Source organism: Pogona vitticeps, chromosome 3, assembly GCF_051106095.1.
Source record: "Pogona vitticeps strain Pit_001003342236 chromosome 3, PviZW2.1, whole genome shotgun sequence".
NCBI lineage: Eukaryota > Metazoa > Chordata > Lepidosauria > Squamata > Agamidae > Pogona > Pogona vitticeps.
Window position 1 is genome coordinate 84,252,587 of NC_135785.1, and position 10,391 is coordinate 84,262,977.

The window sequence follows — 10,391 nt, forward strand, 5'->3', positions numbered from 1 at the left end:
ATATAAACTATAATCATAAAGTATACGGTGTGAACAAAATCAATATAAACTGTAATAATATTGTATAGCACACCTATGGTGAAGTCTTAAATATGCAACCGTTAAAACAAACGTAACTTCTATGAACTATCTGGTTCAGCCCAATGGTTGGGAAAATCCTAGGAAGAAGCTGTGATACAGGATCTGATTTGAGAAATTACAAGAGATTAGGATACATACGTCTGTGCAGGAGGGGCACTGGAAGGGTGAATCCATGTAGCAATTTTATGTATTTGCATTTGCATTTTTATTTTATTTTAGGTCTTTACGGACTGTATGGTTAGAGCCAATTCTTTTATGTTGTGGATATCCTACCTCAGAACATGGTCAAATTACTGATATACCTTGCAATATGCTTCAGCGTTGTTTAATTCAGTTTATAATCATGTGGCAGTCATGTGATTATAAATAGCTTTGTTAGCATTTCTTCTCAGCTGCCCAACTGATCGGCAGTGAAGCTGAGCTGCTGCAACAACCTGGCTTTGCTGTGATCCAGGACTCTGTGCCCCAGCTTTGCTGTTGCCGCTCCCCTAGAGCTCACTGCGACCTTACGTTCCAAGCTCTGTTAGGAAGAAATCCCAAACTTAGATCCTGAAGACCAGGCAACAAGGAAAGGAAGATAAATTGGAAACTCCAGGAAGCTAAAGAAACTGCTGTTGATGCTCACACACAATCAGCCATTAAGGACTTTCCCCTTCTGAAGATAAGTTATCTATAATGTATTTACAGCCTGCTTCTTCACACACTGCTGCATCAACGAAACACTCTCTCTTCGTTTCCTGACATGCTAACTATGGCATCTGATTTTACTCTTAGAGAAATTACTGTGCAAGTCAATGAATGAGTTTCATTGCTTAGTGGGGACTAGAATCAGGGTCTTCCAAGGCTCAGTCTCAAACCCTAAGTGCTACACTACACTACACTGACTCAAAGATTTCAGAATATACTGGTTAGTGTAACAGAGAGTGAAAAAGAAAAGACATCAAATAGATGCTTTCCTTCTAGGAAGAGTTGGCTTTTCTTTATTAAACTGTAAATCATGTTACACTTCTTTCAATATCTCAAAAGGGCTCCTATTTTTAGCTTGTGTTACTAAGCAATTTTTAAAAAAAGATAATCAATAAAGTGAAAAATCAATGACTAACAGATGCAAAAACTTTCATTGGTTGCCAGCCCTGTTTTAAATCCAGTTTTAGTTTATTTCACCATTTGAATACATTGTTCAAAGCAAAGTACAAAGACTGCCCAGTCTACTTGTTTGCTTCCTTTTGACTCATGTGCTGGAGACTTCGGTTGTCCATCTTCAAATATCCTTTACCATCTCAAGGGTCAATTTTCAGACTGTAGAATATAATGGTCAAATTATGACTAAGTGACCAATAATTGTGAAGGGAGCACATCCTGAAAAGCAGAATTTTTATTAAGAGATTAATGACACTACCCTTCCAGCTCCTTTTATCAGCTTTTCCAACAGCCTTTATTCAGCAGCTGGCAGCAACTTTTCTTTTCTTGTCATTAAATAAAGTAAGTGATATGGTGCAATGGCAATGCATCCACCTATCATGGTGCACATAATACCTACAATATACCTCATTTATCTAGAATAGCGCTGCATCAATAGGAAAGTATATTTAAAAAAGAAAGAGTAGATTAAAATAGAGGAGCGGTTTCTCTGTAGTCCATTTCTATGACACAACTCACCACACAGCTCTATTTTCATGTGAACCAACCAACTGTATGGGCTACAGAATGGAATAATTTAGGAGTGCTCCAAATTGCACCAAAAGAACTGTAACCATAGCACCATGCTAAAAAAGAGCAGGATAGCTCTTTTTTGGCACGGTGTTACAGCTACAGTTCTTTTGATGCAATTCGGAGCACTCCTAATTGGGACTGCTGTAAGTCAAAACACATGTGGATGCTATAATTTGATGCAAACGAAACAGCACCAACAGTGATCCAAAGAGTGATCTATATGCCCGTTTGGACATGCTCTCAGTTTTCACTTTCTACCAACATACTTAAAGCATAAAGCAAATTAAATTAAGAACTTGATCCTAATTATTCTTCCTGGGAAATACTGTAAATTCCACTGATTTTGTTGGGCCTTATTTCCATGTAAGGCTGATCCAGAGTACAACTTTAATGATTTTGAACTATTGAGTGTTTTGGTGTTTTGTCTTTTCTTCAGTTCTCCCTGAAACAGTAAACATATGAACATATGAAACTACTTATGTCTAATTAAACTGTTGGTCAATCAAGCATGGTATTCTCCAGAACTTGAAAAGTTATTTTTTGTATTGAAATACAGCCTGGGGAATTATAGAGAATTCGATAACCCAGCTGCTTTCCCTATTTCAGATCTACATGTAGATTGCTATTTTCAGATTTCCTATCTTCTTTCCTGCTTCTGAATTATCCTTGGTTAGAGAACAGCATATGGTTTATCCATGATAGCTCTTCTCTAGTTACAAGCTTACCGCTATGCAAGTATAAATACCACATACTCCTTGTGTTTTGCACTGCAACGTTTCACATTGCAACAGTGGTCATAGTAGCTGGAGGATTCTGGGACTTGTGGCTTAAAATATATATATATATATATATCTAATTTCCCAGGTGCTGAGATCTCCAGTATGCCAAGATTATCAGGCAAGAGATGCTACAAACAAAACCCGGGGCCTTCTGTATGCAACACTTACCTGCAGGTCTCGGTGTCATGGTCATTTCCTAAACTATTTGATTCCTTTGTGACAAAGGAAAGAGACAAAAAATGTAGCACAGTGCAGTATGATGAGAGCTGCTCCATCTTCTTTCTTTCCTTACTCAGAAAAGTGATTTCTCCCTCTCTGGAATCACTCGAAGGATTTTAATTAACGGCAGGAACTGTTTTGTCCAGCTGAAATGCCATTCAAAGTGCTACTTAATGGTATTAACATTAGAAGGTTTACTCTGCAATTACACCCTAGCACAAAATGAAATCATAATTAGCTCACAATTACTAATCATACTCCCAAACTTGCCAAGAATTTGTTTTCTTTCCTCACAAGATAAAAGAAAAAATATATATCCTTGTAAATATTCTTAAATCTGTCATTTGTGAGATAGTCTGCACATGAACTAATTCATTATGTTTTTGTTTCATTTTCCATTATTTAATAGAAGACCATCAACAGTGTTCTACCAGTCCCAAACATTTCCACAGTAATCAAATAGGTTTTAATCCGAATGACACAAAACCTATCACAATGACTAGAGCAGAAGTCTTATGCTGGCCCAAAACATTTTGCTTCTCAGGCACCACCTACTCCCAAAGATAAACAGCAATGACATGCTGTTTCATGTATTTCAACTACAACCCCCAGACTTCCCACACATCACCTCCTAGAACTAGGCTGCAACTCCCAGAACTTTGCCTGGAAAATTCTGATAGTTGCAGTTCAGTTCTGGGAGGCGATGCCTGGGGAAATCTGAGAGTTGCAGTCTGAAAACATGAAAAAGGACATCCCTAATACAGTATATAACATCCAAAGTCAGCCAAATAAGTTTGCTACCTGAAACAGAAAATCCTAGAAGCACCTATTTTGCACTGAATAATAAAATAATAACAAGCAATTTGCTGCTCTTTCATGACACTCGAAACTGAGTGACTGTCTGATGTACCCTAAGGTGGGGATTTATGAGCTATAGTTTAGAAATATTACCTTGTCAAGTAGCATGCTCAATATGTGATCATCAGGAGAGTTTGGAATCAGCTCCACTGGCCATACCCTTCAAAATGCTGCTTAATGGTATCACTATTAGAGGGTTTAATCTGTAATTACACTTTGGCAGACCATGAGATGATAATTAGATCATAATTTCCAGCCAGACTCCAAAACTGAGGAGCAGTAGCTCTCCTTCTATGCTAGGGATGTTTCTCTTATCTTCATGCATAAGGACAACATGTCACAAAGGTAAAGAGCAAGGTATTTTGATGCACTTTCTAACAACAGAGTGATTCTTTTGCTCACATAATGCAAATAATGCACATTGTGCATGACCATAGCGGCTGCCTTTATCGAATGACTTACTGATTGATTGATTGATTACATTTATATACCCTGCCTTTCCATTAAAAGACAGCACTCAAGGTGGCTTACAAAGTTTTTCAAGGAAATAAAAGTAGATTTAGCCAAAACAATAACAAAATTGCCTGAATCTACTCCACCATAAAACTGTAAAAATCAAGCAAAGCACATTAAAAAGCCATTCCGATTGATGAAAAACAGTACTTTCTTGGATGAACCTTTAAGGACTAGCAGCATCAGAGGAATTGTTTGGGCCTTTTTTTAACAGTTGGCAAACCATTCTGTGCCAGACTCGCTATGTGCATATGCTTTTATTCTCCAGAAGAAATGACCCTATTTTGGCACAGAGTTTGATTAAAAAATTAAAGAGGTCCCGAGGAAAAAAAAATAGCACTGCTTGACTTGCCCTTGTATGAAGGGCAAGTGCCCTTGAAAATTCCTTATTATACAGTCTTGCCAATTTGAGGTTGCCTATCAACACGAATGAAGAATTTAAGGGATTTTCTTTCCAGCCTTACTTCACATGACCACATCAACTATAATTTACAGTCTGTGAGACAGCATGTTGAAAACCAGCAAAGGCCACAAGGCCATTGCTTCAGGATCATGGACTGATGAATCAATTAATTGTGTGCAATTCTGACTCACGGTGGCCCCTTTCCAGAGTTTTCCAGGTAGAGAATACACAGAAGTGGTTTACCATTCCTTCCTTCTGGGGGTGTCAGCTTCTACAAGGCCACACCAGGAGGCACAGCAGCAAATCAAACCCCAAACCTCTGGTTCCATGGCCAGATACTAAAACAAACACATGCATAAGTAAGTTCAGTCAAAGACAACAGAAAGCATTCATGAGTAATCGTCTTCCATAATGCAGTTGCATTTTTTTCTGGTCTTGTAATTGTGCCAAGGCATTTACATTCTCAGCTGCCGATATAGCAGCAAGAGCACTAAAGGAGACAAAACCTGGTGACATTTTAAAACTTTATAATGAGAATAGTTTAAGACATGAACTGCAAGCTTCTTTTCTCTTCTCCGCTTGTTTACTTGACCTGAAGACTCAAGTGCACCGTTGTATTCAGGTCAAGTAAACAAACTTTGGAAACTGCTGTTTATCAGTCCAAATGAAAAATAGGATTACATAACATCATTTGCTAAACAAAGCATTATATATAATGGCTCCACTATCCAGTACCAACAAGGACTGCATTTTTAAAGTGGTCTTTTATAAGGGCCATGTGTCAGCTGGTCACAGGAATACATTTTGTCCCTGGCTTGTCTGTGTGCTTATCTAATTATTTATGGTTTATCTAACTCTTCCTGCTTATTAATAGTGTTGCATGGCACTCCCAAACCTTTCTTACTCTAGAGAGCTGTGAAAAGTTACTTATTTGGACGACAATGCTTATGGCCACTAGCCATGCTGGCTGAAGGATTCTGGGAGTTTTAACCCCAAAAATGTAACTTTCCCAAGCTCTAAACTCCAGTACTGTAGATCTATATATTTTTCCTCTTCTAGCACAAAAGGCAGAGTGTTGTTCAGACTTATCTTTTCCCCCAAGCTGAACAATTTTACTTTGTCTAAAAATAGCTTCCACAATCAGATAAGATGATTTTTCCTGGGCAGAACTGGGATCATAATCTACAAGATTGACATTTACTATTTTGAAAGGCACAGATATCTCACTGCTTTTCAACAGAACTCTGATTCATAAACTGTCAATGTTAAAAAAGAACGGCCAAATTATAACTTGCACTCCCCCTGCCAAACAATTTTCTCATACCATTCTACAGAAACACTTGCATGCAAATTATTTCTGCCTTCTTCAAAGGTTAGTTGAAAGGCAGCTTTTATCCAGCTGTGCTTTGATAATAAGGGAATCTAATTTCACCTTATAATACAGTGGCTCCTAACCTTGGTGTTCTTGACTACAACTCCCAGTAACCCTGACCAGCACAGCGAGCGGTGAAGGCTTCTGGGAATTGCAGTCAAAGAGTACCTGGGTTAACCAAGGTTGGGAACCAATGCTATAATGAGAAGTTTCCTTGTCTTCTTCTACTGCAGGCTGGACATCACCACAGCTACTCTGACTTTACATATGGCAACTCCAGACCACCAATAATGTTGTCTTGCATTCAAACCAGACCCCAAGATTATTTGGCCAATTATTTCTTTTCCTTCATGTACTTCATCTCCCATTTATTTTGCCTTGAATTATCTGCTCTAACAATCAGTTTCATTTCTCATTACATAACCAAAGGATTTTAATTTTCTGCATTTTCTTTGATTCATGGTTTAATATATTTATGCATTCTCTTTATTATTTCTTGGTAGTCAAGCTGTTGATCCAATAAATTCTCAGCATCGTGTGATAAAACAGTTGTCTCCTGTTATCGGTACATCACCTCAAAAATGTTGAAAATATCTGGTGTGACCCTCACCATCAAAAGTTTGAAGACCCCTGAACTAAGGTATTATCTATTTTCTTCTTTACAGTATTGTTATTAGTGCCATCTTGTGCAAATTTCCATGTACTCTATATAGTTTCCTTAGTGGTGATGCCAATATGGTATTGATGACTATTGATTTCTTGACAGAATTGTATCGTTCACTCTCCACGTTTATTCCATGCCCCTAGTCTGTATTTTCCAATTAAATATTCTTTGTCTATTTTAGCTATTTCAAAAACCCTCCTATTAATGAGCATAGAGTGTTCTTTTTTTTCCATAGGATTGAGAAGTTTCCAGATGAGGTGTTAATGCTGCATGTGCTCAGCCTCAAACACAAAATTTAAACGGGGGAGCAGGTCCACACAACAGGATCTTCTACTTGGAATTCTTCCATACACCTCCACTACTACTCCTTTTTTTTCTCATCGCAAAACATCCACTTGGACAACAAGGATGAAACACCCATATAAGATTTTTTTTTTGGTTGCTTATTCTCAGAGAAGCTCTGTTTGAAAACAGCCTTCCTCTTCCGTTCCTGAACCATGCAGCCATTACAACAGGAGATTCTCTCTTCAGTGAGTAAGAATCAAGAATGTTCAAAGCACTTGTTTGGAAATCTGGAGAGGAAGAATAGACTTCCCTTGATATAAATACAGTGGGGTCTCAACTTACAAACGGTTCGACTTACACACTTCTCCATCCGCAAAATTCCATTTCTAGTAGCATCCTAGAGCAGAAAACTAGTACAGCTCTGGCCCTCTTCATTCGCAGCATCAGATTTAAACTCTTTTACATACTTGCAAGCTAGTTGTTCTCATAGTTGACTGGAATTTCACCCTCTTCTCTTTCCATAATTGAAGGGTACAAATCCAGAAATATCTCTGTATAAGGCATTTGTTGCTATTCATACCAATGGCTGTTATTCTGAAGGCATTGTGTGGCTTCCTTTGAAAGCAGTGTGCAGGCATGTGCTATAGATGTCGTATACATGCGTATATAATCAGTCATGCGCTTCAAGTTAAAGATCTGCCTTTACCCAATGAGTTATATGGGCATGCTTAGCCTGGCAAAGAGAAGATTAAGGGAAGATTGTTCTTTAGACATCCGAACAGCTTTTGTGCAGAAAACAGAGATTTACTCGCTGTTGCTCCAGACGGCCAGAGGGCAAACAGTAGACAGCTATCTCAGGGAAGCAGCTCTTGTCAGAACACTAAGGGAAACATCTGGACGGTGAGAGCTATGCCGCCACTGAAGCAAGATGGCTTGGGAGATGGGAAGGGTTCATTGGAGAGATGTATGAAGAGGCTGGACAGCCATCTGTCAGGACTGCTGCTATTGCATCCTGCCTTGCACTGCACTGCCCTTAACAATAGGGACTACATTGCCTCCAAGGTTCTATGATCTGTACAGCACATGCCCACCTTCCAGCCTGCATGTTTTCTGTTTCTCTTGAGATGATGCCCATAGACTTAAGTTATTTATGGTCTCAAGTACAGACAGATTCAGTTTAAGTGCCACAGGAGCACTGCTACATTGCATGGTATAAAACTCTTCATTTGCATTCTAGATTTTCCAGCTGTGACATCTTTCTGTGTGTACTTCTTTTCACATCTTATTATTAGTTGTATTGTGAACAGCCCCCATGCTTCATGGGACATGCTGGAATGCTCCCCCGGGTGAGTTACAGTTCTAAATCTTAAAATGGGAAGGCCTTCTTATCAACCAAGATAAATCAAAACATAGGTTTGGGCTTGAAACCTCTTTGAACATGACAGCTTCCGCACAACCTGCTGTTTTCCATTTATTTTAAATTACAACTCCTGTAAGTCCCAGCCAACATTTTCAGTATTCATAGATACTGGGATTTGTAGTCCTGAAATCCTAATGGGCATCAAGTGAGGGAACATTTATGTAACATGATCAGAAAGACTAAAAGTAGCTTAACACGGCCTTCCAAATAACATTATTCCATTTCTGTTGATATTTAATCTACTTTTTAGCTCAATGAACCATGGCCTTAAGTTGGTTATATTTAATCCTATTGTAGATGCAGCTGATTTTCTTCACTGAAATATTTAAATTAGTCATTTCTTTACAATGAAAAAAAGAAGTCTCCAGATTTTTTCCTTTTAAAAAAACCATCTTAGCAAGATGACCCAATTAACTAAAATTTAATTTGCTACCAGTAGAAAGAAAAAGAATATAATGTATCTTGTTCAGGTTGAATGATTACAGTGTTTCCTCTATAAGGACAAGATGCTAAATTAGCTGTAAAATTCAAAGTAACAAATCCATTTGTCATACACATTGTCATGAGCTTTTCTCTTTAATCCTCACACAAACTACAGTAACTGACAAACATACGCAGTGCCTTGGTGAAATGCTCATCATCTCAATGGCAGAAGACAACCTAAATGTAGCACTTCCCTGAAGGACTGCTTGTCATAGAATAGTCATCAGCTGGTATGAAAAGCAGGTAACTCTTAGGGAGACATGAGGATTTTGTTCCAGTTTGGGTTTGATAGGGATTTGCCAAGATTTACAATGTTCTTCATTTACTGTTCTGTGATTTCATAGTTCGCAACCACGATAGAGGTGAGTGATCAGTGCACAAGGTAAAATGTCGACCCCAGACGTAAGCCTTCAGCTTCCGGATCGCAAAGATGATCGCCAAACATTCTTTCTCGATGGTAGAAAGATTCTTCTCCCTGGGAAGCAACTTCTTGCTCAGGTACGCCACTGGATGTTGGTCTCCGCTGTCATCCTGTTGGCACAGTACCGCTCCCACACCGGCATTAGACGCATCTGTGTAGATGATGAACTCTCTGTTGAAGTCAGGAGCATGCAGCACTGGATGGTTGGTTAGAGCATCTTTCAGCTGTCCAAACGCCATCTCGCACTTTTCCGACCAGGAAACGCTGTTGCTGCTCTGCTTCTTTGTCAGGTCTGATAAAGGTGCAGCAATCTCACTGAAACCGGGTATAAACCTTCTGTAATACCCTGCCAGACCTAGAAAGGACCTCACTTTCTTTTTAGTGGTAGGTCTGGGCCAATTCAGGATTGCTTCTACCTTGGCCTCTAAAGGTTTGATTAGGCCTCCTCCCACTATGTGACCTAGGTACTTCATCTCTGAGTTACCTAGCTGACACTTACTAGCTTTAACGGTTAAGCCAGCATCTTTCAATCTTTGTAGCACTAACTCTAGATGATGCAGGTGATCTTGCCAGGTGTTGCTAAAGTCCCCTATGTCATCGATATAAGCTACTGTGAAGTCACTAAGCCCTTTCAGAGTATGGTCCATGAGCCTTTGAAATGTTGCTGGTGAGTTTCTCAGGCCAAAACTGAGGACTTGAAATTCAAACAGGCCAAATGGACTGCAAATTGCGGTTTTCTCTTGGGCCCTAGGATCACTTCTTCCTTGGCAACACTCTTTGGTTAGACCTAAAAAGGATATGACTCTGTAACCCCCAATCATCTTGCTTAGGTCATCAAGCCTAGGCCTAGGATAAGCATCAGGTTTAGTTACTGCATATAACTTGCTGTAGTACACACAGAACCTGACACAGCCATCCGGCTTGACTACTAAAACTACAAGGGCTAACCAAGCGCTAGATGAGTGTACAATAATTTGATCATTTAGCATTTCGTCTAGCGTTCTGCGAATATTGTCGAAGTAATAACCTCTTACTCTATATGGTGTTACAGACTGAGAAGCATTCCCTGTGTCATTCCTGGGTAGCATTCCCTTGTCAACACCAGGTTTGTTTGAGAACACTTCTTGAGGTTTTGTAACCAGCGCTCTACAACTATTCTGCTGTTCTCTGGATAGAGCAG

The 10,391-nt window shown here is 39.2% G+C and overlaps 1 long non-coding RNA gene across 1 annotated transcript; it reads right to left on the reverse strand.

Moving 5' to 3' along the window:
* Positions 1 to 283: 283 nt before the first annotated feature.
* Positions 284 to 9,106, reverse strand: LOC144588506 (uncharacterized). Its single transcript, XR_013544123.1, has 2 exons — positions 2,742 to 9,106; positions 284 to 1,440 (listed from the first exon to the last, which is right to left on the reverse strand). It is a non-coding gene; the product is annotated as an uncharacterized LOC144588506 (long non-coding RNA).
* Between the last annotated feature and the right edge of the window lie 1,285 nt (positions 9,107 to 10,391).